The following is a 26,550-nucleotide window of genomic DNA, read 5'->3' as shown; positions in this document are numbered from 1 at the left end:
AGTGACTTGGACACTTGATGGAGCAGGCTGAGTAGGATTAGAGTGAGCATCTGATGTTGGCTTGCTTATCCTGGGGGAAGGAAAACAGTATTGACTCACAACTTGGATGTCATCAAGGGGGCTCTAAGCATTGCATCCATATAATGGAAAATGAACCTATGAGTATGCATTGTCACCATGCACATGTATGTTGCTGAGGGGATGCACAGAAACATGTTCCCAGCAGCAAGCAGCACTTACAGGGCTCAGCGAATCAAAATGTAGGAAGGTGGATCTTTAACTGGAGTGAGGTAGGAATCAACAAGGGACTGACAAATAAACTGAATTCTCCCACACAACTCTCATTATAAGGGAATGAATGGACCAATCGGGCTACCCAGAAGGAATAAATTGTGCCACTCTTGACCACATAAAGAATGAAGGAAGGGAAGCTATTAGGCTGCTTCTTGTAAGAGAAAAATAAATGCCTTACATTAACATAACGTGCATATTTCTTCATCCATACCATCCCTTTTTGGTTACTACAAAACTTTGCCCCTACAAATAACAGCAATTACTCATTATGCCTCTTTTCTACCTACCACTTTACTTTCATCTGCCTACCTTATCATTCTGCATCCAATTTTCCATTAATATTTTCACCCAAATGCTATTATCTTATAGGATATAGGATGTCACTATTATTTTGAGAAAACTTTACTAGGCTTAGAAAGGTTCCCTGGGTCATTAGCCTAGTAACAGTAAATGAATCTAAATCCTCACTAACAACTATCTGCATTTGCTACTATTCTATCTCTTCTGCTTTAACAGTACTGATATCTTGTGCTTTCCGTCTGTTTCCAATTTCCATTTTAACCATCCTACCAGTATTAATATCTCCCTCTTTTCTACATTTCCCCATGTCCCCTACTTTTCATCCACTCCAGATAAGCACAATGCAAATTAATCCTTTACTTCTCTACAATACAACTTACTTTGTATTTCTGTCAATGGGTGCCATTTTGTATATACCACTTATATCATCCACCACAAATATATCTTATCTACTGCATTATCCTCCCATCTCTAATACTCTCTGCTTTCCAAATCCAACTGGTCTTCTCCTTATTTCCTTAGGTTGCTATACATTCTGTATGACAGCCTCATAAGTTAACCTCTAATGGTCATAATAATTTTACAAACTTCCTCATCCATTATATATCTGCCCACTTTTCATCAATCTCCTATACCCTACTTTCCTTTATCTACCTCTTCTTAAGCTTACTAAAATGTATGCCTTCTTCAGCTTCTACCAAATCTCTAGACATCTGTTGTATGCTTCCTTTTTTTTATTGATATTTTTTTTTATTAAGATCAAAACTAAAACATATAAGATTTTTTGATACAACTGATAAAACTAGAAAATATTGATACAAAAACAAGAATAAACATAACTATTTACAGAAGTGTTCACTACCTATGGATGAAGTTTGCTATTTAAATTAAAAAAATAAATACAATGAAACTAGATTCATTTTACTGGTTTACCAGTAGATCATTTATATGTTTCCAATAATTGTAAGTTGTTGTGTTCCCTGATGATCTAGCTCTAACTGACATCATTTCAAATTTAGAGACTTCCATGAGAAGATATTTAACGTTTTGAAAAGAAGGGATTTGAGAGGATTTCCAATTTTTAGTGATTTCTTTCCTGGCAATGGATAGAACATACCACAGAATTGAATATTTTTTTGAATTTACACAATTTGGGACTGGAGTGTTAAACAAAATAAGTGATTTATTGATTGAAAAATTATCTGTAAAGATAGTTTGTAGGAAGTTATTGATGTCATCCCAAAATTTCTTTAAAAGATGACAATCATAAAATATGTATGCCCAATCCGCATTAATAACTTTCTTACATCTCCAGCATAAAGTGTTTTCTTTAGATATATTGTTGACTTTAAATGGAGTAAGAAATGATCTGTTCAAAAATCTCCAAGTAAAAATTCTCAATTTATGTGAGGATGTAGTTTTACGAGCTGATTGGAGTATACATAATTTATCAATATCTGAAGGATAAGAATTATTAATGGCAATAAAAGATTTCCAATAATTTTCTGACTGAATATCTAAGTCTGATTTTATTGATTTGTATATGTGAGAGAGACTAATTTTATTAGAGCCATTCTGTTGAATGAGAACCATTAACTACTGTATTAGCCTGGGGAGTATTTTTTAGCTGTAGAAGGAATAATATTGAGCTTATCTTTGATATATTTCCTAGCTTCTTGTAAGTCAAGCCAAGAGGATGAATCAAAATTAGTATCTTCAATAAGAATGTTAAGTGATTTTAACTCGTTATTTATTTATTTTTTTTTCAATAATAAATCTTTATTCTTTTCCAATTGTTAATACAATACTACAACATATATACATTATATACATGAATGCTTCCAACAGTTGCATAAGATCATTATACATTGAGATAAAATTCTGAAAAAAGTATTAAAAGATCTAGTGTCAATATACAGGCCTATCAATACTAACTTCCATATTAAGTATGTACTTCCAGGGGAGAACTGGATTAGAACATTAAGCTAACACAATATTAAAGATTTGCTCCCATATTTTTGTATTATTTATATTTTTCTTATGATCTTTGATTAGTAATTTATGTGCTAAAATATGTTTTATCGCTACACTTTTAAAGTTTTCCCATGAAGTCTGAGATGGATTCAGCCAATTTGTAGCTATATAAAGCTTCATTAACAAGAAAATATTTATAAGTATGATCATTTGGGATCTGTCCAAGTTATTCAGAGGAATATGAAGAATGATAAACTCCCAAGAAAGTGTGGAATGTTGATAACCCATTTTTTGTAATTGAATTTTTAAAGAATTCCAAAGTTTGAATATACATTTACAGCTCCAGAACATGTGTAAAAGGTCAGCCGTTTGATCAATACAATATGGACATTTAGGTGAATTTTTAGAGTTGAATTTATGCAGACTGAGACAAGTGTAATAAGCATTGTTAAATATCATCAGCTGAGTAAATAATAACTTTTGAAGAGATACTGATTTTAAGGTTAAGTTAATTGCTTTCAATATTTTATTATCATCAATCGATAATATTTTATCCTTCCAGTATTTTGATAAGAGTATTTGGTTTTTATATCTCACATCTTTTACCAAATTATATGAAGCCGTTATATATTTAGAGTCCTGCATAAAGGTTTGCCATGAGTTTGAACAATTGGTTAAATCTTCTTCTTTAATTTTGAAATTACTAAAATAACTTATGGAAAGATCCTTTAATTGTCTCATTAATAATTAAATAAGAGTTAGGAAGGGTCATCTCTCTTAACATGTCATGTATTGAGATACCAAGATAAGGATATAAATCAAGTATGGTTAGATCAACTATAAGTGGAAATTTTTTAAGATCTATCAATTGATTACCGATTTTCAAATTTGGATTCTTATGAAATGGCTGGAAAGTCATCATATATTGTAAGAGATTTAGTGATTTAAACAGGTTTTGTATTGATATTATATATAATCTAATATGTTCCATCAAATCGTACAATTTAAAGGAATCTTTATTTAAAAAGGGTAATGCCTTAGAATTAATACCCAATTTAACAGCATGTTTATAATTCAGAACCAACCACTTGGGTGACCATTTAGTACTGGCCATGTCAAAGTTAACAACTCTTAGAATTCTATTAGCATTTATTATTAAATAATATAATTCAAAATTCGGTAAGTCTAAACCACCCTTATTTTTCGGAGTCATCAATTTGTCATAAGATATTCTAGTTTTTCTAGGTTCCCATCCAAGTCTGACTAATTCCATATGAATTTGTTTAAAGAATTTCCTAGAAATTGAGACTTGAGTAGCTCGAAAAATATATAATATTCTGGGGAGTACATCCATTTTAATAACTGAAAGCTTTGCCATTATTGGTAAGTTCAGATTATTCCACCTTTTTAAATCAGACAATATATGATCCCAAATTAGTTTAACATTGTTCACATAGAAGTCTCTATTATCTGTTGAAAAAACAATACCCAAATATTTTATTTTTTCTTCGAATTTTAACTGACCTACCAATGGTAAAAGCGAAAAAGGGTTAGGTGTCTTTAAAGGAAATAATTTTTTTTTTTTTTATTTACTTTGTAATTAGATATTTCTGCAAAAATCTTCCACTGCTTTTAGTATTTTCTTTGTATCTGAAACAGGCGTCGTAAAGTAAATATTAAGATCATCAGCAAAAGCAACCACAGATATTTTAGTACCATATATTACTGGGGCATTATGATATGTATTTTGCTTAATATGTAGAAATAATTGTTCTAAATATAAATTGAATAATATAGGAGATAGCGGACATCCTTGACAGGTTCCATTCTTAATTTGTATTCTTTTTGAGAAATTTTTATTAATGTATAGAGTTGTATAGGGATTATTATATAGTTTTTTTAATGTTAAAATAAAGTCTTGGAGTATATTGAAATATGATAAAATATCAAACAAAAATTTTAAATTAGCTCTATCAAAAGCTTTTTGTGCATCAATTATGAGTGCATAAACATTAAGATTTCTATGACTGGCATAAGAAATTAGTGTATGAAGTGATAACGTATTATCAGTAGTTTGTCTGCCATTTATAAAACCAGCTTGTTCATTAGATATTATTAAGTTTATTACCTTCTTCAATCTATTAGCTAAAATAGATGTCATCATTTTCATGTTTATATTTAAAAGTGAAATAGGCCTATAGTTATCCGGGTTTTGAAGATCTGCATTCTCTTTGGGTATAAGAATTGTTCTCGAAGCATTAAAGTGTTGATCATTAATTTTATTATTGATTATATAATTAAATACATGTGGAAGTATTTTACCTAATATATCACAAAAATTTTTATAAAATTCAGTAGTCAAACCATCTGGTCCTGGAGCTTTATGTGATTTCAAATTATTAATTGTATCTGTTATCTCCTCAGAGGAAATTGGTTTAATTAAACCCACATGAGATTCATCACCAATTTTCGGAAAGATAATCTTCTGCAAAAAATCGTTATTAATCTTATTTGTAAGTAATCCCTGATGCTCGCCATAAATTTGAGAGAATATTAATTCAAAGGTATTCATAATGTCTTCAATATTGGTATATCTTTTATTATTAAACTGTATTTCAGGAATTTGAGAAGGTATTTTCGATTGATTAATGATACGAACTAGTGCTTTTGATGGGGTCTGAATATGATTAGCGTATTTTACCAGTATCTTATGTTCATAAAACGACAATTTACTATTTTGTAGTAAGAAAAGATCCTTTTGACATTTTAATAACTCCGTTTCAGTTTGTTTGTTATAGTTCCCAATTAAATCCTAATCTAATAGCTTAATTTTAGATTCCAGTTCTTGTATGTCTCTAGTTTGTATTTTCTTATAATAAGTAGCCTTTTGAAGAAAGATTCCTCTTATTTGTGCTTTGGTCATTGCCCATTCTATATCAGGTGGATGTCGGTGTTTGGAGAGATTAACTAGTAGAAGATTAAAGGTCTCTTGAACTTCTTTAATTATATCTTCTTTATTTAATAAATTCGGATTTAGAGACCAATTATAACCTCTATGACGCATACTATTTCTAATGTCTTTGTTAAAAGTTAATGTGATTCTAGAATGATCTGATAAGTGTCGAGTTTGTATAGATACACAGGGATCTAAACTAATTAGTACGTCTGAAATTAAGAAAAAATCAATCCTAGACCACATTTTATGACAACTTGAATAAAATGTGAAATTATTTGAATTTATTTGATTGTTTGTGTATTTAAATGGGTCATATAATTTAAAATCTGCTTTAAGTTCCTTTAATGCTATTACTGCTTGATTATTAAAAGACCTGTGTGAACTTGATTTATCCAATTTGGGATCTTGATATGTATTCCAATCACCTCCTATTATTATATAACAATTATTATACTGATTCAGGATAAAATAAAGTGATGCTATAAAAAGTTGTTGATTGGTATATATATTAAGAAGTAGAACAGGTTTATCATAAAGGGTAGATGAAAGAATCACATAACACCATCTTCCCTTTTTGTCTATTTTAAAATCTAGAATTTTCTCTTGATACTGATTTTTAATAATAATAGCCACTCCTGCACTATTAGTTGTCCCTTCTGAAGCTACAACCTCTCTAATCCATTTCTTATCCTTAAGAACCGCCCATTGGTCATTGGTCAAATGGGTTTCTTGTAATAAAATAAAATATGCCTTTGACTGGAGAAATAAATGAAGAAAAAATTTCCTTTTTTTCAAGTTCTGGAGCCCTTTAGTATTCCATGAATCTATTATCCACATACTAAGATCTTTAATTCATTTAAGGATACTTTAAAATTGAGAAACTGTACTAAATTAAAGTATACTAGCACAATATATATTGTCTGGAAGCAATCTTGACATCCCATCCCTAACCAGTGCCTATACACTATTCCCCTGGACCAGGACATACATAGGTTTTTTCACCATGTTAAAACTTTTATGGGTAGATAACCTTACTAAATATATATTCTTTACCTTACAAAATATAACATCAAAAGCATGCAAAAAACCTATAAAAGCTACATCTAACTCTACAAAGCCTAACCAAAACATTCCCTAATAAACACTGATAAATATCCACAGCTCTTGAACAAACTGTTTAGTTAAACCTATCAAGTAAATGGTCTTAACTACACTTATAGTTACTATCATACCTCATTAATAATTCTCAAATGTTATTACTTATACTAATTAGTTGTGTCTCATTACGTTATCTAACAACCGCATTTAAATCTAAAGTAATCAAATATGAGACACTACCCCTATTAAACAGTAGAATTATTAAATTAAAGATAATTCACCATATGTACTGTCAATTAGAAGAGAGACAAAAGAACTACAGAGAAAGCAAATACTTAACATTTGAGTATCATATTTGGATCTGACTTTATTTGAAAAGCCTAGATTATCTAGAATTGTAATGTCTGCAAATAAGGTGAATGAAATTAGAACTCTAACTTCACTTTACTGACTAATATAATTAAATTTATAAAATGATGACTGAGTAACACAATCCTCAAAGTAGTCGGAACCACATGCCAGTATGTAAGCAAGATAACCTTCACGTTCCTGGAGAACCCACAATGTAATATCTTATGGTCACTTTACCTAGTAAGTACCCCATCACTAAATCACCTTATTATATAACCATTTGCAGTATTAAAACATATCAATAATAAAAGAAAAACAAATATTAAAATATAATACAAGGTTATCAACACATCAACATTCAGCATAATATACCTAAGGAAAAAGAATAAGTATGGTAAAGCTGTATTATCTCTAAACAATCATATATTTAACACATTTTAAGCTACTACAGCATTAACTAAATTGTATTCATACCTGAATGAATCCACAGTTCTCTTTAAATCAGTAAAACATTTTACATACTTTAAATGTCCACGAAAGCTCGTATTACAGTCTAAATAAACTTTTCCCTTGTTCAACAGAGAATTTCCTGCTTCCTGGGCTTGTAATCTTGTCCTCGAGTTCGCGACAGTGGAACCATTAAATGGACTGACTCCTGGATGTGCTACTTTGAAAACGGACCCTCAGCAGCACCCAAAGGACTTCCTGTTGCTTCGCGAAGGGGCTCAGTTCGTAAGAGCCATAACAGTTTGGAAAATCTTCACAGACGATCTGGAGCTGTAAAAAAAACTAAATAAACATTTACCAAGAGGCCTGGTGAAGAAAAGAGAGCAAACAAAGGATTTTTAAGCCTTGAGATGTAGTAACAATAGAATCCCAGCATCCACGTTGCTGCAAATGGACTGGATGGCCAGATCAAGCTTCCGAAGCAGGAAGGGACTTAAAAATCTTCAGAAAGGTAATATTGCTTCGTTTTTTGTAGATATGGAGTATTTGGAGCCATCGACTGTAAAAATTAATGTGTTAGGGTATTTCATTTGAAATTTGATATTCTTTTCAATGAGGAACTTGCAGTATGCAGATAATGCTTGTCTAGCTTGCCTTATTTGCAATGGTAAATCCTGAGCCATGGAAACTTTATTATTGTTCCACATAATATAACCTCCATTTTTTTTAACAGCTAAAATTATTTTGTTTACATCCTGGTAGTTGAGTATTTTGATGTATACTGGTCTAGGTATGTTTGAGGCTTGTGCTTCTCTGAGAGTTCTATGAGCTCTTTCTATAACTATTTGTTTAGCCATGTCAGAGTCATTGAACAATATTTCAAGTATTTGTGTAATAGTTGAAGTTAAATCATTGTATTGGATAGATGCTGGTATTCCTCTAATAATTATATTTATTCCTCCTGGAATGTGCCTCCAAGTCCAGAATTTTATTTTGCATAGACTGAATATCTAGGTCATGAATGTCTGTTTTTTTTGCAAGCAGTGTTATTCTGTCTTCATTTTCAGATATTCTGGCTTCTGATTTATCCATCCTTTCGAGAATTTGACTGCATGTAGTACCAAAAGAATGTACCTGGTTAGATAGCTCTTTCAAAGCTTCTTGGATGGGTAGCAAAGCAGTTTTAATATCTTCCATATTAGCCAGTTGATCCAGTTTATTTTTCATTCCAGATTTTAAAAGTTCCTGCTGTTTTTTAATCTTCTAAATTTTTGAAGTTAAATCTTTTTCTGGTGACTGAAGTTCTGATAATTTGGTTTTTGTTGTTGTTGTTTCCATACTTTTGTCTTCTTTTGACATTGTGAAGCGAAGCAGAACTTTAGTATAACTGAATAGTAGATAGCCAAGGTTGCTACTCAGACAGTTCCTTTGTTTAGTACTCTGTTCAGAGTCAGTCAGTCATTCAGTTCCAATCCTGTTAATTTGTTTAATTCCCTCAAGTTCCTTCACCTCTCAAGCGATATTTAACTGTAGTAGTTTAATTTTAGCCAAAAATTAATGTAGAATAGCTTGTAGTATATCCTCAGGGTTAGAGTTTATTCTGAATATTTGAAGAGCTGTAGATATGCAGTGCCTACAGAATGGCGGCCATCTTTGAAAAAACTTAACTCGTTATTATTCATCATTTGATACCAAAGTAGTAAATGCTTTTGTTTAAATAAATACATTTTATGATAATCTGTAGTGAAGATGATATTATGAGTATAGGCTATAGGGAAAATAAGAAATATCCAGTATTCATATAATTTGTGTCTAAGAATAAAGTTTTTGAAAGATTTCAAAATTAAAATTATGTAGTTAGATCTATATAATTGAATGTAATGATATGAAAAAAATTATTTCAATCTCCAAATAAAAGTATTATTTATTATGCTTAACATATTAATTTCAATAGTATTATTAGAATTCTGAGATAAACAAAGAATATAATCTTTCGATTTAGCTGAATATTTACTATCTATAAGAAGAGTAATAGTTTTAATTACAGATGAAACAGCATAAAATTCTAGATTAGGCAAAGCAATACCACCATTATCCCAGTTGAACATTTGGATAGATAACGCAGTTCTAGGTTTAATTGGATGCCAGAGGAACTTATTAATGAGAAAATTAAACTTTTTAATTACTATATGGGTAGGGGGTATATATATAGACTGTATTATATACAAGATTTTAGGAAGTAAAACCATCTTTATAAGTGACAACTTTTCTTCCATTGGGAATCTTATTTTTAACCATGAGCTTGTGAGAGATTCTATTATTTGAATACTTTTGTTGAAATGTATTTTTAATGTATCTTTTAAGTTATTAGAAATAATTATACCTAGATATGTTATTTGTTGAGTTTGAGGTACATATTTCTTAAAATTATCTTGAATGTTGAATTTTTTTTGACCAACTAAGAGAATTTGTGTTTTATTATGATTAAATCTAAGACCTGAGTTTTTCTGAAACTTGTCCATATTAATAAATAACTCTGTCAAGGTAGGATTTTTACCCCCCAAAGTAATCAAGATGTCATCCACAAACAGTTGTATTTTTGATGTTTCATTAAAACCCAAATCATAACCTTTAATGTTAGTATTATCCCTGATCAGATTAGCCCATGGTTCCATAATTAAGGTGAATAAAAGGGAGATAATGGACAGCCTTGTTTGGTTCCTTTTTCAATAGGTATAAATTGTGAAATATAGGAGCCTATTTTGACATATGCTTGAAAACCAGTGTAAAGTTGGGTAATAAGATTTATAAAATTTTTGGAAAAGTTAAATTCTCCTGGTAGAATAAATAAATAGTCCCAGTTTATTGTGTCAAAAGGACAATTTATGTCTAAGCTAATTATAGTTAGGTTATTTTTAAAGTTCTTAACTGATTCTATTAAGGTTAGTATTCTCTTAATGTTGTCATATGAGGTTCTGTTCATAATAAAGCCAGTTTGATCAGATTCTACTAAACTAGCAAGGAATTTTTTGAGTCTATTTGCATAAATATACATACACATTTTGTAATCTGTATTTAATAAAGAAATTGGTCTGTATGGATTGCATTTGGTAGGATCTTTATCCTCTTTTAGAATAGGAGTGATAAATGTATATTTCCACAATGGTGGAATTAAATTTTTAGTTTGGGCTATACTGAAAACTGAATGTAAAATTGAGAAAACTTTTATAGGCAACATTTTATAAATTTCAGGGATGATACCATCATTACCCGGGGCTTTGTTTTGATTTAATTTGTTAATTTGTACTTGAATATCATTAAGGGTTATTTGTCTGTCTAATGATTCAACTTGTTGAACATTTAACTTTTTTTTGTGTGTTTTTATTAATGGATGACTTTATATCAGTTATGGGGTTTATTAACTCAGTAGACTGATTAAGTTTAGAAAAAAATTCTCTAAATTCATTTAATATGTTATGAAAACCAGAAATCTTTTTCTCTTTTTGAGGTGAATAAAGTTCCTTAATGTGATTAAATGTATTCATTCTTTTAATTTTTTTGGCAAGCATATTTATGGATCTAGGGTTTGATGAAAAAGTAATAAATTAAAACATCTCTAAACTAATCTTTATCTTATGATCTAAAATCTCAAGATACTTTTTATTTAAAGAATCTATATGTTTTTTAATAGTTTTATCTTCCTTGTTTTTTAAAAGGAGTAGATTCAAATTATCTAGTTTTGTTTGAATCTCTTTTAACACTTTATCTCATGTAATTCTTTTTTTTATACCAATCAATTATCCTACCATATAAGTTGGCTCTCATTGCGTCCCATATGAACATTTCAGAAGTGTCTTTAGTGGTATAGAGTTTGATAACATTTCGAACTTCTCTAGATATGAAGGATTTAAAAATCATTCAATTTAGAGATGTAGGCTGGAATCCTCTTTATCTGAGCATTATATAATGAGTAAATATATAAGTCAAAGTTTATAGAATTATGATCAGAGAGGAGGCATGCAATCACCTTAACATTAGATAAAGAATCAACTAAATTATTAGAAATAAAAACTCTGTCTATCCTTGAAAATGAGTTATGCCTGTGAGAAAAAAAAAGTATAGAATAATGATTTAGTATCTGCATAGTTATTTATATCTCTCAAACAAAAGGAATCAGTAAATTCTTTTAATAACCTGGCAGTGGATGAAATCCTCCTATTTCCAGTGAAGGTAGAGTCTTTACTATGACAAATACAATTAAAATCACCATCTAGAATTGAGTTGCCTTTTGAAAATTGAGTAATGTGTTCTATATGTTGCTGTGCTGTTTTAAGTCCAAAGCCAGGAATCCAATATATGTTCTTCTTCTTCTTCTTTTGGCTGCTCCCGCTAGGGGTCACCACAGCAGATCAACTGTTTCCATTTCTTCCTGTCCTCTGCATCTTGCTCTGTCACACCAACCGCCTGCATGTCGTCTCTCACCACATTCATAAACCTTATCTTAGGCCTTCCTCTTTTCCTGTTACCTGACAGCTTCATCCTTAGCATCTTTTTCCCAATATACTCTGCATCCCTCCTCAGCACATGTCCAAGCCAATGTAATCTTGCCTCTCTGGCTTTATCTCCAAACCTTCCAACCTGGGCCGACCCTCTAATATACTTATTCCTAATTCTGTCCATCCTCGTCACACCCAGTGCAAATCTTAACATCTTCAACTCTGCCACGTCAAGCTCTGACTCCTGCCTTTTTGTCAATGCCACTGTCTCCAACCCGTATAACATAGCTGGTCTCACTACCCTCTTGTAGACCTTCCCTTTCACTCTTACTGGTACTCGTCTGTCACAAATCACTCCTGACACTCTTCTCCACCCACTCCATTCTGCCTGTACTCTCTTCTTCGCCTCTCTGCCACACTCACCATTACTCTGAACTGTTGATCCCAAGTACTTAAACTCATTCACCTTAGTCACCTCTACTCCCTACATCCTCACCATTCCTCTGTCCTCCCTTTCATTCATGCACATATATTCTGTCTTAATCCTGCTGACCTGCATTCCTCTTCTCTCTAGAGCATATCTCCACCTCTCCATGGTCTCCTCTACCTGTTCCCTACTCTCACTACAGATCACAATGTCATCTGCAAACATCATAGTCCATGTGGACTCCTGTCTGATCTCATCTGTCAACCTGTCCATCACCATTGCAAATAAGAAAGGGCTCAGAGCTGATCCTTGATGTAATTATACCTCCACCTTAAACACATACGTCACTCCCACCGCAGTCTTCACCGCTGTCACACTACCCTCGTACATATCCTGTACCACTCTTACATACGTCTCTGACACTCCCAACTTCCTCATACAATACCACAACTCCTCTCTCAACACCCTGTCATATGCTTTCTTTAAATCCACAAAGACATAATGCAACTCCTTCTGACCTTCTTTGTACTTCTCCATCAACACTCTCAGAGCAAACATTGCATCTGTAGTGCTCTTTCCTGCCATGAAACCATACTGTTGATCACTAATCATCACCTCCCTTCTTAACCTATCTTCCACTACTTTTTCCCATGACTTCATGCTGTGTCTGATCAGTTTAATCCCTCTGTAGTTACTACAGCTCTGCACATCATCCTTATTGTTAAAAATCAGTATCAAAACACTTTTTCTCCATTCCTCAGGCATCCTCTCACTTTCCAAGATTTCATTAAACAATCTAGTTAAAAACTCCACTGCCATTTCACCTAAACACCTCCATGCTTCCACAGGTATGTCATCTAGACAAGCAGCCTTTCCGTTCTTCATCTTCTTCATAGCTATCCTTACTTCCTCCTTGCTAATCCACTGCACTTCATGATTCACTATCCGCACATCATCCAACCTTCTCTCTCTATCATGCTCTTCATTCATCAACCCCTCAAAGTACTCTTTCCATCTGCTCAACACACTCTCCTCACTTGTGAGTACGTTTCCCTCATTATCCTTTATCACCCTTACCTGCTGCACATCTTTACTAGCTCGGTCCCTCTGTCTAGCCAATTGGTACTGGTCCTTTTCCCCCTCCTTAGTGTCCAACCTTTTATACAACTCTTCATACGTCTTATCCTTAGCCTTTGCCACCTCTCTCTTTGCCGTGCACTTCATCTCCTTATACTCTTGTCTACTTTCTTCATCTCTTTGACAATCCCACTTCTTCTTCGCCAACCTCTTTCTCTGTATACTCTCCTGTACTTCTTCATTCCACCACCAGGTCTCCTTGTCCTCCTTCCTCTTTCCAGATGTCACACCAAGCACCCTTCTAGCCATCTCCCTTACTAGCTCTGCTGTAGTTACCCAGCTATTCGGTAACTCTTCACTGCCACCCAGTGCCTGTCTTAACTCTTCCCTGAACATCACCTCACAATTACCCTTTTTCAATTTCCACCATTTGATCCTTGGTGCTGCCCTCACACTCATCCTCCTCTTCTTGATCACCAATGTCATCCTACAAACCACCATCTAATGCTGCCTAACTACACTTTCCCCTGCCACCACTTTACAGTCTCCAATCTCCTTCAGATTGGCCCTTCTACATAAGATATAATCCACCTGTGTGCATCTTCCTCCACTCTTGTATGTCACCCTATGCTCCTCCCTCTGGTTAAAATACGTATTCATCACAGCCATATCCATCCTTTTCGCAAAATCCACTACCATCTGACCTTCTGCATTCCTTTGCTTAACACCATACCTACCCATCACTTCCTCATCCCCCTCTGTTCCCTTCACCAACATGCCCATTGAAATCTGCTCCAATCACCAGTCTCTCACCCTTGGGTACAATCATCACCACTTCATCCAACTCACTCCAGAATTTTTCTTTCTCATCCATCGCACACCCAACTTGTGGAGCATACGCACTAACAACACTCATCATTACACCATCAATTTCCAGCTTCATAAACATAAACATCACTCTATCCGACACTCTTTTCACCTCCAAAACACTCTTAGCATGCTGTTCTTTCAGGATAATGCCTACGCCATTTCTCCTCCCATCCACACCATGATAAAATAATTTGAAACCACCTCCAATACACCTAGCCTTGCTCCCCTTCCATCTGGTCTCTTGCACATACAATATACCAACCATCCTTCAGTTCATCATATCAGCTAGCTCCCTCCCTATACCAGTCATACTGCCAACATTCAAAGTTCCGACCCTCACTATCACAGTCCTAGCCTTTACCTGCCTTTGGGCATGCCTTCCACCTCTTCTCCTCCTTCGGCCAACAGTAGCCCAATTTCTGCCAGCACCCTGTTGGCCAACAGTACTGGTGGCGGTCGTTGTTAACCCGGGCCTCAACCGATCCAGTATGAATTTCTGTACAGTTTTCTGCATATATGAATCCAATATGTTAAATAATGTAAATATTTTAATATTAAATTCTATTGTGACGGATGCTACCATACCCTTATTATCTTGGTATGTATCTATTATTCTAGGAACAGGGAGTCTGTTATTCCATAATATTGCAACACTTCTTTTTTTTAACATGTTCAGAACTAACTAGCAGAGAGAATGATTTGGAGTCTAATTTGGTAATGTCATCCGATATCAAATAGGTTTCTTGTAAGAATATCAGTTGAGAATTTTGAAGTTTAAGATATTTAATTAAAGATCTCCTCTTGTTTGGATTGTTTAAACCATTCACATTAAGTGAAATGCAATGTAAGGAAGTCATGATTTAAATTGTTTGCATAATAATACATTCTAACTCTAAGTGTTATTAGTTGTTTGACTGCTAATATATAAGAGATAGATATAGGGAACACAAAAATAATTATATAAATCATATAATAAGGTAGTAAAACCAAAGATAAGTTTAAATAGTGGTCATTTATGTGAGTTGTAGTGAACATCAATAACGATATTTTCAAAAATATATAACACAAACTATTAATTAAGAAAAACCCCCAAACCCTTCTGGAGTTAAAAACTCCTAATTTGAGTGACATCAGTCACTCAAATTGTCTTTCAAACTAGCAGCAAATTATAGTCAGGAACTGCCTAGTTATGATCGTAAATGTATTAATATAGTATGACATAACAAAAATCCAATAAACCATTTATAAGTGGTATATAATACTACAGTACTACATACTAGAAATCGATAATGAATACCAATACCAGTCTGTTAATAGATACTGTAATGTTTGTAAATGCATAGTCCATAGCGAGATGTAAAGATAGTACAAGTGTAATATAAATTTAATATTTCTGGGAATAATAAAAAATATATAACACTAAAGACTAGTCAACTACCTTCATTATATTCTATCTTACTCTTCCCCTACCTATAACATGTTACCACATTTCACTAAGACAATTCTCTGAAATGAATTGGAAGATGTCATGAAGCGATGAGTCAAGAAAAATAGGTTAAGGAATGTGGTAATTAATAATCCACATTAAAATTATCACTCTAAAAAAAAATAAAAAGATATTTCAGATAAACTGTATAAAAGACAATGCCATAAAAATGTAACTGTTGTATCACTTACATTCTAGAAACAAAAAAAAAAAGATAATACCATAAACAATAAGATACTCAAATATGTCAGAATAAGTATAGAGATGAAATAGCTTTGTTACTAAAAAATGAATAATTTATGTATTAAATAACATTACAGTATGCAACAAAAGACAGATACATTAATTATTATAATATAAAAAGGAACAAACCAATGCTTGTTTGTATTCTCTTTTTCTTCTTTCCTCCTCCCTCCCTTCCACTTTTAAAAAGCCATGTAATTAAAACTTATATTGTTGAGATACGACAGTATGTTAGCAAGTTAGTATTTATTTTTTTTTAAACTACTTTTCAAATCTTCTTTTTTAATCTCTCATTTCCCATCCTTCCTTTTTCTTTAAAACAAAAAAATGCATAGCAAAACAATAAGAATGGGTTATAAAAAGTATTAAAACTGATAGTGAAAATAAAATAAGCAACAGTTCAAGTTTATCAAAGGCCAAGAATAATCAATACTTGTGGGACTAAATATAGTACCTTGCTATATGGATATCAAGTTTCTTTAGTTTTCCTTCTTTCACTGTTCCTCATGACATGCTACTGTTCTTTCCCTGATGTTCCTCTACCAGTTCTGTGATGGCATAGTACCGCTATTTAGATCAAAATGATCATAATGTGATGAACGAGTGACCGATAGGTTGATACTAACAAGATGACATTCAAAAATTGCAGACGACAGTAAATAAGTATTGTTTTGATTTTCCATTTAGATGAATGATAAATCATACATTGAGTGCTTTGTTAAAGAGGTCGGAGTGCTGATGATGTCATTCTGCATCAGAAAGTCAACTAACATCTGATCTTCAGTCAACAAACTTGAACAACTAGCTGGAAGCTGCAGAGGGAAAAAAGGTGAGCGAGGCATGCAGACCAACATCCAACAACTCCAGGAAGTGCTCGAGACATCACGAATACACCAAAAGCAATAAGGAAATGTCGCCGCATGAATCAAATACAAGCACCAACAATGAAGCAAAAAAAAAAAAAAAAACAACAAATAAACCCACAAAGAATCCCACAAGAAAGTCCATGGCCAACACAAGATCTCCCCAAAAACAATGGGACACCAAAAAGATAGCGTCCATCAAACAAATCTAGCAAACCCCAGTGTATACACACAAAAGCCCATTCAAATAACTCGTACAACAATGCTAATCTGTCAGCTATACATCAGAGCTAAAAAACAAAATAGCCAAGACCCACAAACGTTAAAAAAGGAAAGACTCACTCAGACTAAAAAAAACAATAAAAGTAAGATCCAGTACACCACAATGCATATAGCCCACTCCTACAGTCCGAATGTAACTCTAAAATAGCAGCATAACCAACCAAGTAACTGCTAGTTGCAAAGGACAAGATATGAACTGTCAAAAGCAGGAGAACATAAATTCCTTCTATCTTATATGTGAATGAATTATATCATGTGAAGGAAATTCTATGTCAAGTTAATGAACTAAATACTAATATTATTAGATCATAATGTAACCTGAGGTTAATAACAAATGAATATGAAGCAAATAGCATAAAATTAAGTAGTTCATAACACAAACCAGTGAAGAAGGCAAAAATGCAATTACAACAGTCACCTGTTGAACCATTTTCGTTTTTCAAGACTTCTGGGTTATGTAAAGAAAAAACAAAATAAAATAGAACTCAAGTCATTTATTTTTTTTTTAGTTTCTTTTTGTGGTCTAGAGATTTCCAGGAACCATTTTCCACTGATCTCTTGAGGTTAGTGGAAGCCTAATCCATATCATCTATTATATCCAGGATTTTATTTGATTTTATATATGCGATGGCTGGTTCAAGTTCATCAAAAATCTTGGGACTGTCTTGAAGAAAGATTTTTAGCCTTGCTGGAAAAAGTAAATGTGTTTTAATTTGTGTTTTTTTAAGTTCTTTGAGTAATGGTAAGAATAATTTCCTTTTGGCTATTACTGAAGAAGAATAGTCATTGCCAGACCGGATAACATTATCTTTAAATTTGATGGGAGATTTGGACCATGCTGTCTTCAGGACAATTTCTTTGTCATAAGAGGACAAAAATCTATCTATGACAGATCTTGTGGTATTAGCTTTAATAATTTTTGATGAAGACAAAATTTATGAGCCCTTTCAATTCCATATGATAGGGCTTCTGGAAGCTGCAGGATCTCTGGTAACCATAATGTTAAAAATGTCTCCATATTATTATTGTCCACATTTTCTGGCAACCCCAAGATTCTGATATTGTTTCTTCGAGATCTGTTCTCTAGATCATCTATTTTTGCTGACAGAAGGGAGTTTTGCTTTAAAAGGCTTTCTAGATTGTGTTCATTTACATGAATTCTAGAGTCCATGTCATTTAAAGATGTTTCTATTCCATTGGTTTGTTCTTTTTATTGTCTAAGGTCTAGATAAATAGTTTCCATTTGTTGAGAAGATTTTTCCTTAAAGTTTTCCAAGTTCAAGTGCAATTTGTCAATTTTTGTAGAGAGATCCTGAATGGTAGAAAGTAAAGTTTCTAGTTCCTTTTTTAAAGAGATATCCTGGTGTGAAGATTTAGAGACGCTCATACTGTTAACTGATGACAGAAACTTGACTCTAATATTTTGACAGGAAAATATAAAAAAATAACACAAAAATTGAGATACTATCTAAAAATACTTTAAGAATAAACTAAATGTGTAAAAGAAACAATGTATTAGATAGATATTCTCAAATTTTCCTGTCATAAAAGATATGAAAAGGCAGAGCAGACAGAAAATGCTGCTACTCAAGGCTCATCCTTAGCCACGCCCCTGTATGCTTCCTTTTTAAATACTTCTCCACTTACTTGTCCTTCACCACGATAACTCCCATTTTTTCCATCCAGTCTTCATCTTTCCTTTCTTGCATACCAGCCAATTGGCTACTCTCTGCCCAGAAATCTTGCTCACCTGCTTGAAGGACATATATTGCACTCTCTTCCTCTCATTTTGTATATATATATATATATATATATATATATATATATACACACACACACACACACACACACACACACACACACACACACACACACACACACACACATACGTGTATGTATCAATCACAAATAAAATTTTGCTATTTCTCACTTGGCATATCTCAAATTCTAGTCCCTTTTGTCTTTTCAGTTTCACCACTTCTTTCATATACTTCCTCATTATTGTATCAGTTGCTTTTTCTGCTTCTCTAAAAATATTTCTCACCTGTCCTGTTACTATCCTCACTCACCTTCCTTTATCATTATTTTCCTGTCATCTAATTTTTTGACTACATTTAGTGTCACAATGTATGTCTTTAACCTCATTTAGATCCCACCACCCTACTACCACAGTTTAGGCCAGCACACTTTCCTTCCATATTCACATTGCCTTTCATCTCTGCACAGATCTGTCATATATTTTCTATATTTTCCCTAACCACCCTGCCATCAATTTAATCTGCACACACCTCAACATATATTTTATCAGAAGTAATACCATCAATCTGATCACTTCCTCCACTCTGTGTATTACCCCCATGTGCATGTTTCCAGTATTCCCTTTATTATATCTCTTAACTCCTGCCAGTTTTCCCTCTTATCACTCTCTTGTTACCAGATTTACTATCACTTCTAAATATCCCCCACCTGTCTTGACCACAGCAACCACAACAAGCCTTGTTCTCCTTTTCAGAACCTTTACCAATTATTTGTTATCTTGATACTCCAGACCTGATTCCTTTCCGGGCTCTTTAAAAATCTGCAATACCAGAGGCACCATCTACTCAAAGTTTTCTATTAATAATAATAATAATAATAATAATGATAATAATAATAATAATAATAACAATGTGATGTCAGCAGCAATGTTTATATTACTCATTTCACCTCTTGCTTCCCAGCTTACTATCAGTCTTATTATTCTTCATAAAAAAATCCTTTGAAAACAATAAGTCATGTACCTCAAGTCTGAAAAAGACATCTACTCTGTCTTTCTTTGCATGCTTCCTTAATATATCAATCGACCTCTCTCTCTTTTTACCATCTATTCAGAAAGTCTTGTTTCAGTGCTACAAGTGCTGTTTCTAATCTAGCATTGTCATTAAACAACCTCATAGTCCTATATATTTGTCCCTTCAACACATTCTTTTTAACATGCTTGGGATGCATACTGTTGTTATGTAATAGATGGTTCTTTCTAACAGGTTTCCTATAGCGGCTTGTCTGTATATTATTGAGTTCCAACTTATTAATTTTAACATCTAAAAACTCAATTTCACGTTGTGAGTACTTGTATGTAAATTTAAGTTTGTGGTAGTGTGTAAATAAACCATACAATCTCTCAATTTCTCTATTGACCCAACAACACAGAAGCAGCAGAGCAAACATGGATACTGCTGTTTCCTGCTGACAAATTTCCAGGCTTAAACAGTAAAGTCTCACTTAAACCCTTCTTAAAAGCTAGACCATTACAGCATTAAAAAATTTGTTGATCTTATTCATAGTTTTTTATATATATTTTTATGAATGGACTGTGACTGTTTATTTAACTAATTTGTGTCTTAAATGGTTGCTGAATTTTATTGTTGACTGTATATTTAAAATACATGGTTTCTTCTGTGTTAGTAGTCTGATGAAGTGATTAGTTAGACAGCGAAATCGCTAACGTTTTATTTCAATAAATACGTATTTACTTTCCTGCCATGTATAACTGAGGGTTTTATTTCTTTTGTTCTTATACATTGCCTTTATTGGTTATTTTTGAGGTGTGAGCTTTTTCATTTTACATTAAATGGTAAGTAGTAGGATTAGGAGGAAATGAAATAAGTGTTGGAAGGGGCTTAATGGGTTTGTATGAGAGTGTAACTGGGTAAGGAATCCCATTTTGGCATGAACATTCAATGGTAAGGTCACTTCCGAGATTACGTGTAGGTATTTTGGAAGACACGTAGGCCTTGGGTAATAGTGGGGTATGGTGTTACTGGCTGAGTGAATTTTATTATTTTTTTTTATTTTTGTTATTATTATTTTTTTTTTTGTGGGTGTTATTTTTTCTCCACTGTATGTGTGACTGTAAGATTTCTCCTCAACGTGTTCACTGGCTGGGTAGGTTGGGTGGACTTGACTGGTTATATTAGGTTGGTAAGGTGTGGATGGATGTCTAGTTTTTATTTTTTTTAACTCAGGAGTCTATGAGAGTGTCCTGGCTTTTTCTGAGGCTTCATGGTGATAATGGCGTTTGGCTTGCTTTTGCTTGGCATTCATTGATTTGCAGGGGGGGGGGGGTTCATATAGCATCTCTTCATGGGGTTTTAGTTCATTGCTGTCAGAATGGCCATTTAGTTTGGCATGACATTGGTGGGAAGTCGGCGGTCAGTGGTGGTTGCTGTGCAGAAAATATTCAGTGTGGCTTGTTTTTTGTTGCGTCTCTTCTTATTTCAGTTGACAGAAGCAAGTTCCTGGGGCTGTGAGATGCCCATGAATGATTACTGCTGGTTGTGCATGCACATAGAGTGACTATGGATAAAGGGGAACATTGGGCTTGGGGGCATTACTGCATATCTCTCAGCTGTCCAGATTTTCACAGAAGGACCATATATATATACATATATATATATATATATATATATATATATATATATATATATATATATATTGCTACTTGTTACTTGCTAAGAAGTTTATGGGCAGATATTTAAGTCTGTGTCGATTTTGCACCTTTGTCCTCCCATTTTGTCAGGCTTTGTCTAGATTTCTTGTACCACTATATTCAGAGGTACAGTTCTACTGTCAGATGTGATGAACAGTGCAAGGGGGGACGCGTTAAATGATTACTAGTCTGGGTTCTCTGGTAGTTGTACTTTGTTGGTTGGTTTCTTCCCGGGCTTACAGGAGAAGTATGTATCTGAGACATACCTCTCAACTGTACAGATTTTCACAGAATGTCAGGTGTATGTGTGTCTGTGTGTGTGTGTGTGTGTGTGTGTGTGTGTGTGTGTGTGTGTGTGTGTGTGTGTGTGTGTGTGTGTGTGCGTGCGCGCGCATGTGTGTGTTTTATTTTTGCATATTTTGGTGAATTTTTCATAGAATTCTGTTTTTTTCTGGTAAATTAGTGGCAAATGTTTACAGACTGAAATTAGAAAATAATGACAGACATTTGTGTTTCAGACTTCCTACCTTCAGAAAATTCATGTCGATGCAAAACCTGTTAATCTATCAACTTGCAAAGTTGACAGATGAGCAATATTTAAAAAAAAATATCCCTATTTTGGGCCATTGTACCACTTTTATTTACGGGTTTTCCAGATTTCATGCTCTAAGAGGTTGAGAGGTATGATGTGAGGCCTTGCAGATGTCCAGATTTAAGCTGAGTGGCCAGATTTTAGTCGAGTAGTGAATGGTTTTGTGGACTGCAAGTTATTGTTCATGAGTACCTTCCCATGCATCAGTAGTACAGTAGTCGTCTTTGTTCATGGGCTGGTGAGCTTCAATTGGACAGGCTTTTGTTTTCATGCAGCTGCAGAGCAGGCAAATCGCACTGTATAAAAAAAATATATATATATATATATATATATATATATATATATATATATATATATATATATATATGTATATATATATATATATATATATATATATATATATATATATATATATATATATATATATATATATATATATATATATATGTATATATATATATATATATATATATATATATATATGTGTGTGTGTGTGTTTCTTCGGCATGTTAAGTTTGTAGGATGTTACGTGATGGTTGTTCCAGTATTTGGTCCTTTGTCCTGCCATTCATTGTCGTTGTCCAGGTTTTTTGTGGAAGTGCCGGGTATTATGAGACATTGAGAGGTAGCAGTCAGTGGATGTTCCTTCGCCATGTTAGGGCAGTGCAGTGTTGTGTTGGGTCGGGGAGGAGAAGGGGGGAGAGGGAGAGAGAAATTGTGTTTTTTTGAGCGATTCATTAGGAAATCATGGAGAGTTAACTTCAGAGGATAACTGACAGGCATCAGAGTTTAAGACATAACTTTCAACCTTCAACCTTCCATCCCCAATGGCTTATTAATGACTTCAATTTTTAGGGTCATAGGATAACTAAACTGTGCTGTTTTTTTATTTTATTTTATTTTTTAAGTAGTTAATGATTCCTTGTGGTTTACCATAAACAGCTTGTGGTAAATTCCTGGTTCAAAATGTGGGTAAGACTCTTGCAAGGTGGCAAGTCGAGGAACATGAACTCTTAAAGCATGAACTTTTTAAGGCCCCAAAGAAGATACATACCTCGTAGCAGGGTACACTTTAGTTTGGAGTCTGGAGCATGGGAAGGGTGCCTGCACTGATGGTTGATGGGGTGGAGGTGTTTGGAAGAAATACGTCTACCATACCTTGGTGCAGATTTTGCAGGTGGTGGGGTATGCACAGAATGTCCAGGTTGGCCTCATATTTCAGTATGGTTTTATAAGATTGTGTTTATTTAGCAAATTGTCAACAAATTATTAAAGCTTGAGGTTCGAAATGACATCAGAAATTTGAGTTTCAGACTTCTTTACAGGTTGCGAGTTGCTACTCCACTTATTCATCAGCTTGAAATATTACAAAAAAAATTGTCCCTATTTTGAGCCTTTATCCCCTGGTTATTTATAGCTTTGGACAGATGATTTGCAATAGGAGCTTAAGAGGTAGGGCTAGCATGCACTTTTACTGCTAGTTGCAGTAAGCAGACATTTGCTTTTGCCCAGAGGTGGCAGAATGGATAGATTTTATCTCATAATTTAGGCCGAGCTTTAAACTTTGGATGGTTCTCAAATTTTAAGTCCCCGGATCTGACAGGTAGCTTAATGCTGATGGTGGGGTGGCACTGTGATAAGGTCTTTGCCTTATAGACACAAGGTGAAGGGTTTGATTCCCATCTCCAATTGGGAGTCATTATGGGGGGGGGGGGGGGTTACAGAGCCTGTATGTATGAAGGGACTGAATTGCTAACCACAATACTGTAAGGTAATTAACCTAATTTACCTATGATATGGACAGAGCATTGCATTTTCAATCACTTTCTCTGAGAGGTTGAGGATGAAGCCATTCAATTTGCATCATATTCTCTGAGAGGTAGAGGATAAGGCAGGTGTTAGCTGGAGAGCACAGATATGGTTTCAGTTTTAACATTGCTCTTAAAGTTGGAGGAGTGCTTGTGTGTCAAAACTGGGTTGAGGAGGCAGTTGCCAGGTGGTTGATAGTTGGAGTTTTAGTGAATATCTGTTTTGTTGACTTCACTAGAGTGCTTGGATTCATTTATCCTCGTGGTCGTAAGTGAGGTTAATTGTGTAACCTTGTGGTAATTTGTTTCCAGGGAGGTTTGCAGGTAAAGTGTGTTGATGCACATAATGATAAGTATTGCACCTTTCCACCGAGTTGAAGTGATAAGCAAAGGGATGCCATATAAAAGTAGGGTCTGCAGCTTGTCGTTGTGAGAAGGAATGGTTGAGTGAAGATGGTGGCTTTTCAGTCGTGGTGAATGTACCGTCTACGTGCACAGTTCTCAGATAGTACTTTTGGTAAATTGCGTAATGTTATAGGGGTTATGTAAGGTAAAGCCTTCTCTTTACACAGATACTGTAATTTGTTTTATTGGCAGAAGTATGGTTGGTTTAATTTTTCTTGGCCTTGATTATTGCTAACAACTTTAACTATGAAGCTCATAGATTGGTTTGAATGTGATAATTTATTTATAGAATAAGCCTTTTAATGTAATAGTTATCATGGATGTCAGTTAAATTGTTAACATGGAATGGAATGTGTGACAGACTTTTGATGTGGAACTACATGGAACATGAGCATTTATGACCCCACATGTGGACCGTTATTCAAGATGAGGTATACTTGAGAGGTATGGGTATGTTATGGAGTTATCTTACTCTTAGTTTTAAGTGTCTTAAGTTTCATTGCAGTGGACATGTTGCTGTTAGAGCACTTGTAGAACAAAGTAGCACATGGTAGAAGCTGAAAAGGTCGCATTTTCTAACAGATGAACATGTAGTTTTGTTTATCTTTTAATTTGGGTAAGAGTGATTGCATGAAAATTCTTGTAGTGCTAGCTTACAGAAATGCTTCCAAGTGTTACGAAAGGATTTGCTGGGAGATGCAGCAGTGCCATTTTATTGAGGATAGGGGAGGTGGGGTAGTGTAGCGACTATGATGTTGATGAACAGGGTAGGCCCTTGGCATCCCCTAATGTTGTCACTTAGACGTTTTGGTCTGTGTGTGTGTGTGTGTGTGTGTGTGTGCAGAGGATTAACAGTTTTTTTTTCTTTTGCAAATGGGCAGCTCAGAGTGGGCATCATTCAGTGGTCTGAAGGAAGTGGACTCAGAAGATGATGGATTCTGCTGGTGTGGATGTTCCTGCTGCTGGAGTTGTACACAATGATGTTGCAGATGGGAAAATGCAGAGTGGCTCAAAAGGTGATGGATTCTGCTGGGGTAGATGATCTTGCCGTTGGAGTTGTGCACAGTGAGGTTACAGGTAATCCTACTTGATTAGGTGCTCATTTAGGCACATTAGAGTCCGTGCACTTTGAGATAGTTGGCAGCAGATGAAAATAAGATACATCAGGAGCAGGATGAAACAGGTTTGGGGATTGTTGATGGAAGTTTGAGCTTGTACATAGGTGGGGTGGAGTCACAATTTGAAGTTTGGTCAGATTTGTGGGCATGGTAGTTGGGCTTAAAGTTTACTGCAGCAAGGGTTATGTCCTGTGGCAAGGTTATGTACATGTGTTGCTTGGTGGTTGGTGCTACTTTTGAGAAATTAGCATTATTATTCACTGGATCAGCAGCGGGCAGGCAATCAGAAGGAGGTGCATTATATGGATGCCCTCTTTAAGGTTAGGGAAGGGTTCAGTAGTGCATTGCAATGTATGTGCGCATGTTGTGGATGTGTGAGGAACAGGTTTTTCATGGTGTAAGCTGAAGTTTGAAGGTCTATGCAAGGCATTGTGTTTTGGGGTTTGCTAGTGGATGCAGGCCATGGTCTTGTTTTGAGTCCCAGATGAGAAGGTAAGGTGAATATATAAAAAATAAAAAAAAACTTGAGGGGTGAAATCTCTGGACAAGAGTGGATTGAGGGAGTGTTAGCTCTGATTAGTATAGTTGCACAGGTGACAAGGTTAGTTGACTTTGCTAATTCTTGCAAGGTGTTTGAAGTAGGTTTGACAGAGTGAAGGTTGGCAGAATATGGCTATTGACAAGATAAGTTTGGTTGTGATGTCTACAATCTGGAGGTATTGATTTGATGAATGTATGAAAGTCATTAAAGGGTGCAGTTTATTGGTCAGCAAATGCTATTCCAATCATTAAATATTTTACCTTATAATGGATAGTGGGTATAGTGGTTGGATTACTATTACATTGATCTTTTGATAAGGAAAATCTCTTTTGGGCATTATTATATTCTTTAGGTGGCAAAAAGGCAGTGTGGTTAGGCAGGATGGCAAGCAGGTAGACTTGCTTTGTTTTGGATGGTTTTAGGATTCTGTGTTTGGTGGATGCATTTGGTAGGT

The sequence above is a fragment of the Protopterus annectens genome, chromosome 1.part1, assembly GCF_019279795.1.
Source record: "Protopterus annectens isolate FY-2018-M chromosome 1.part1, PAN1.0, whole genome shotgun sequence".
Taxonomy (NCBI): Eukaryota; Metazoa; Chordata; order Ceratodontiformes; family Protopteridae; genus Protopterus; species Protopterus annectens.
This window is presented reverse-complemented; position numbering follows the sequence as displayed.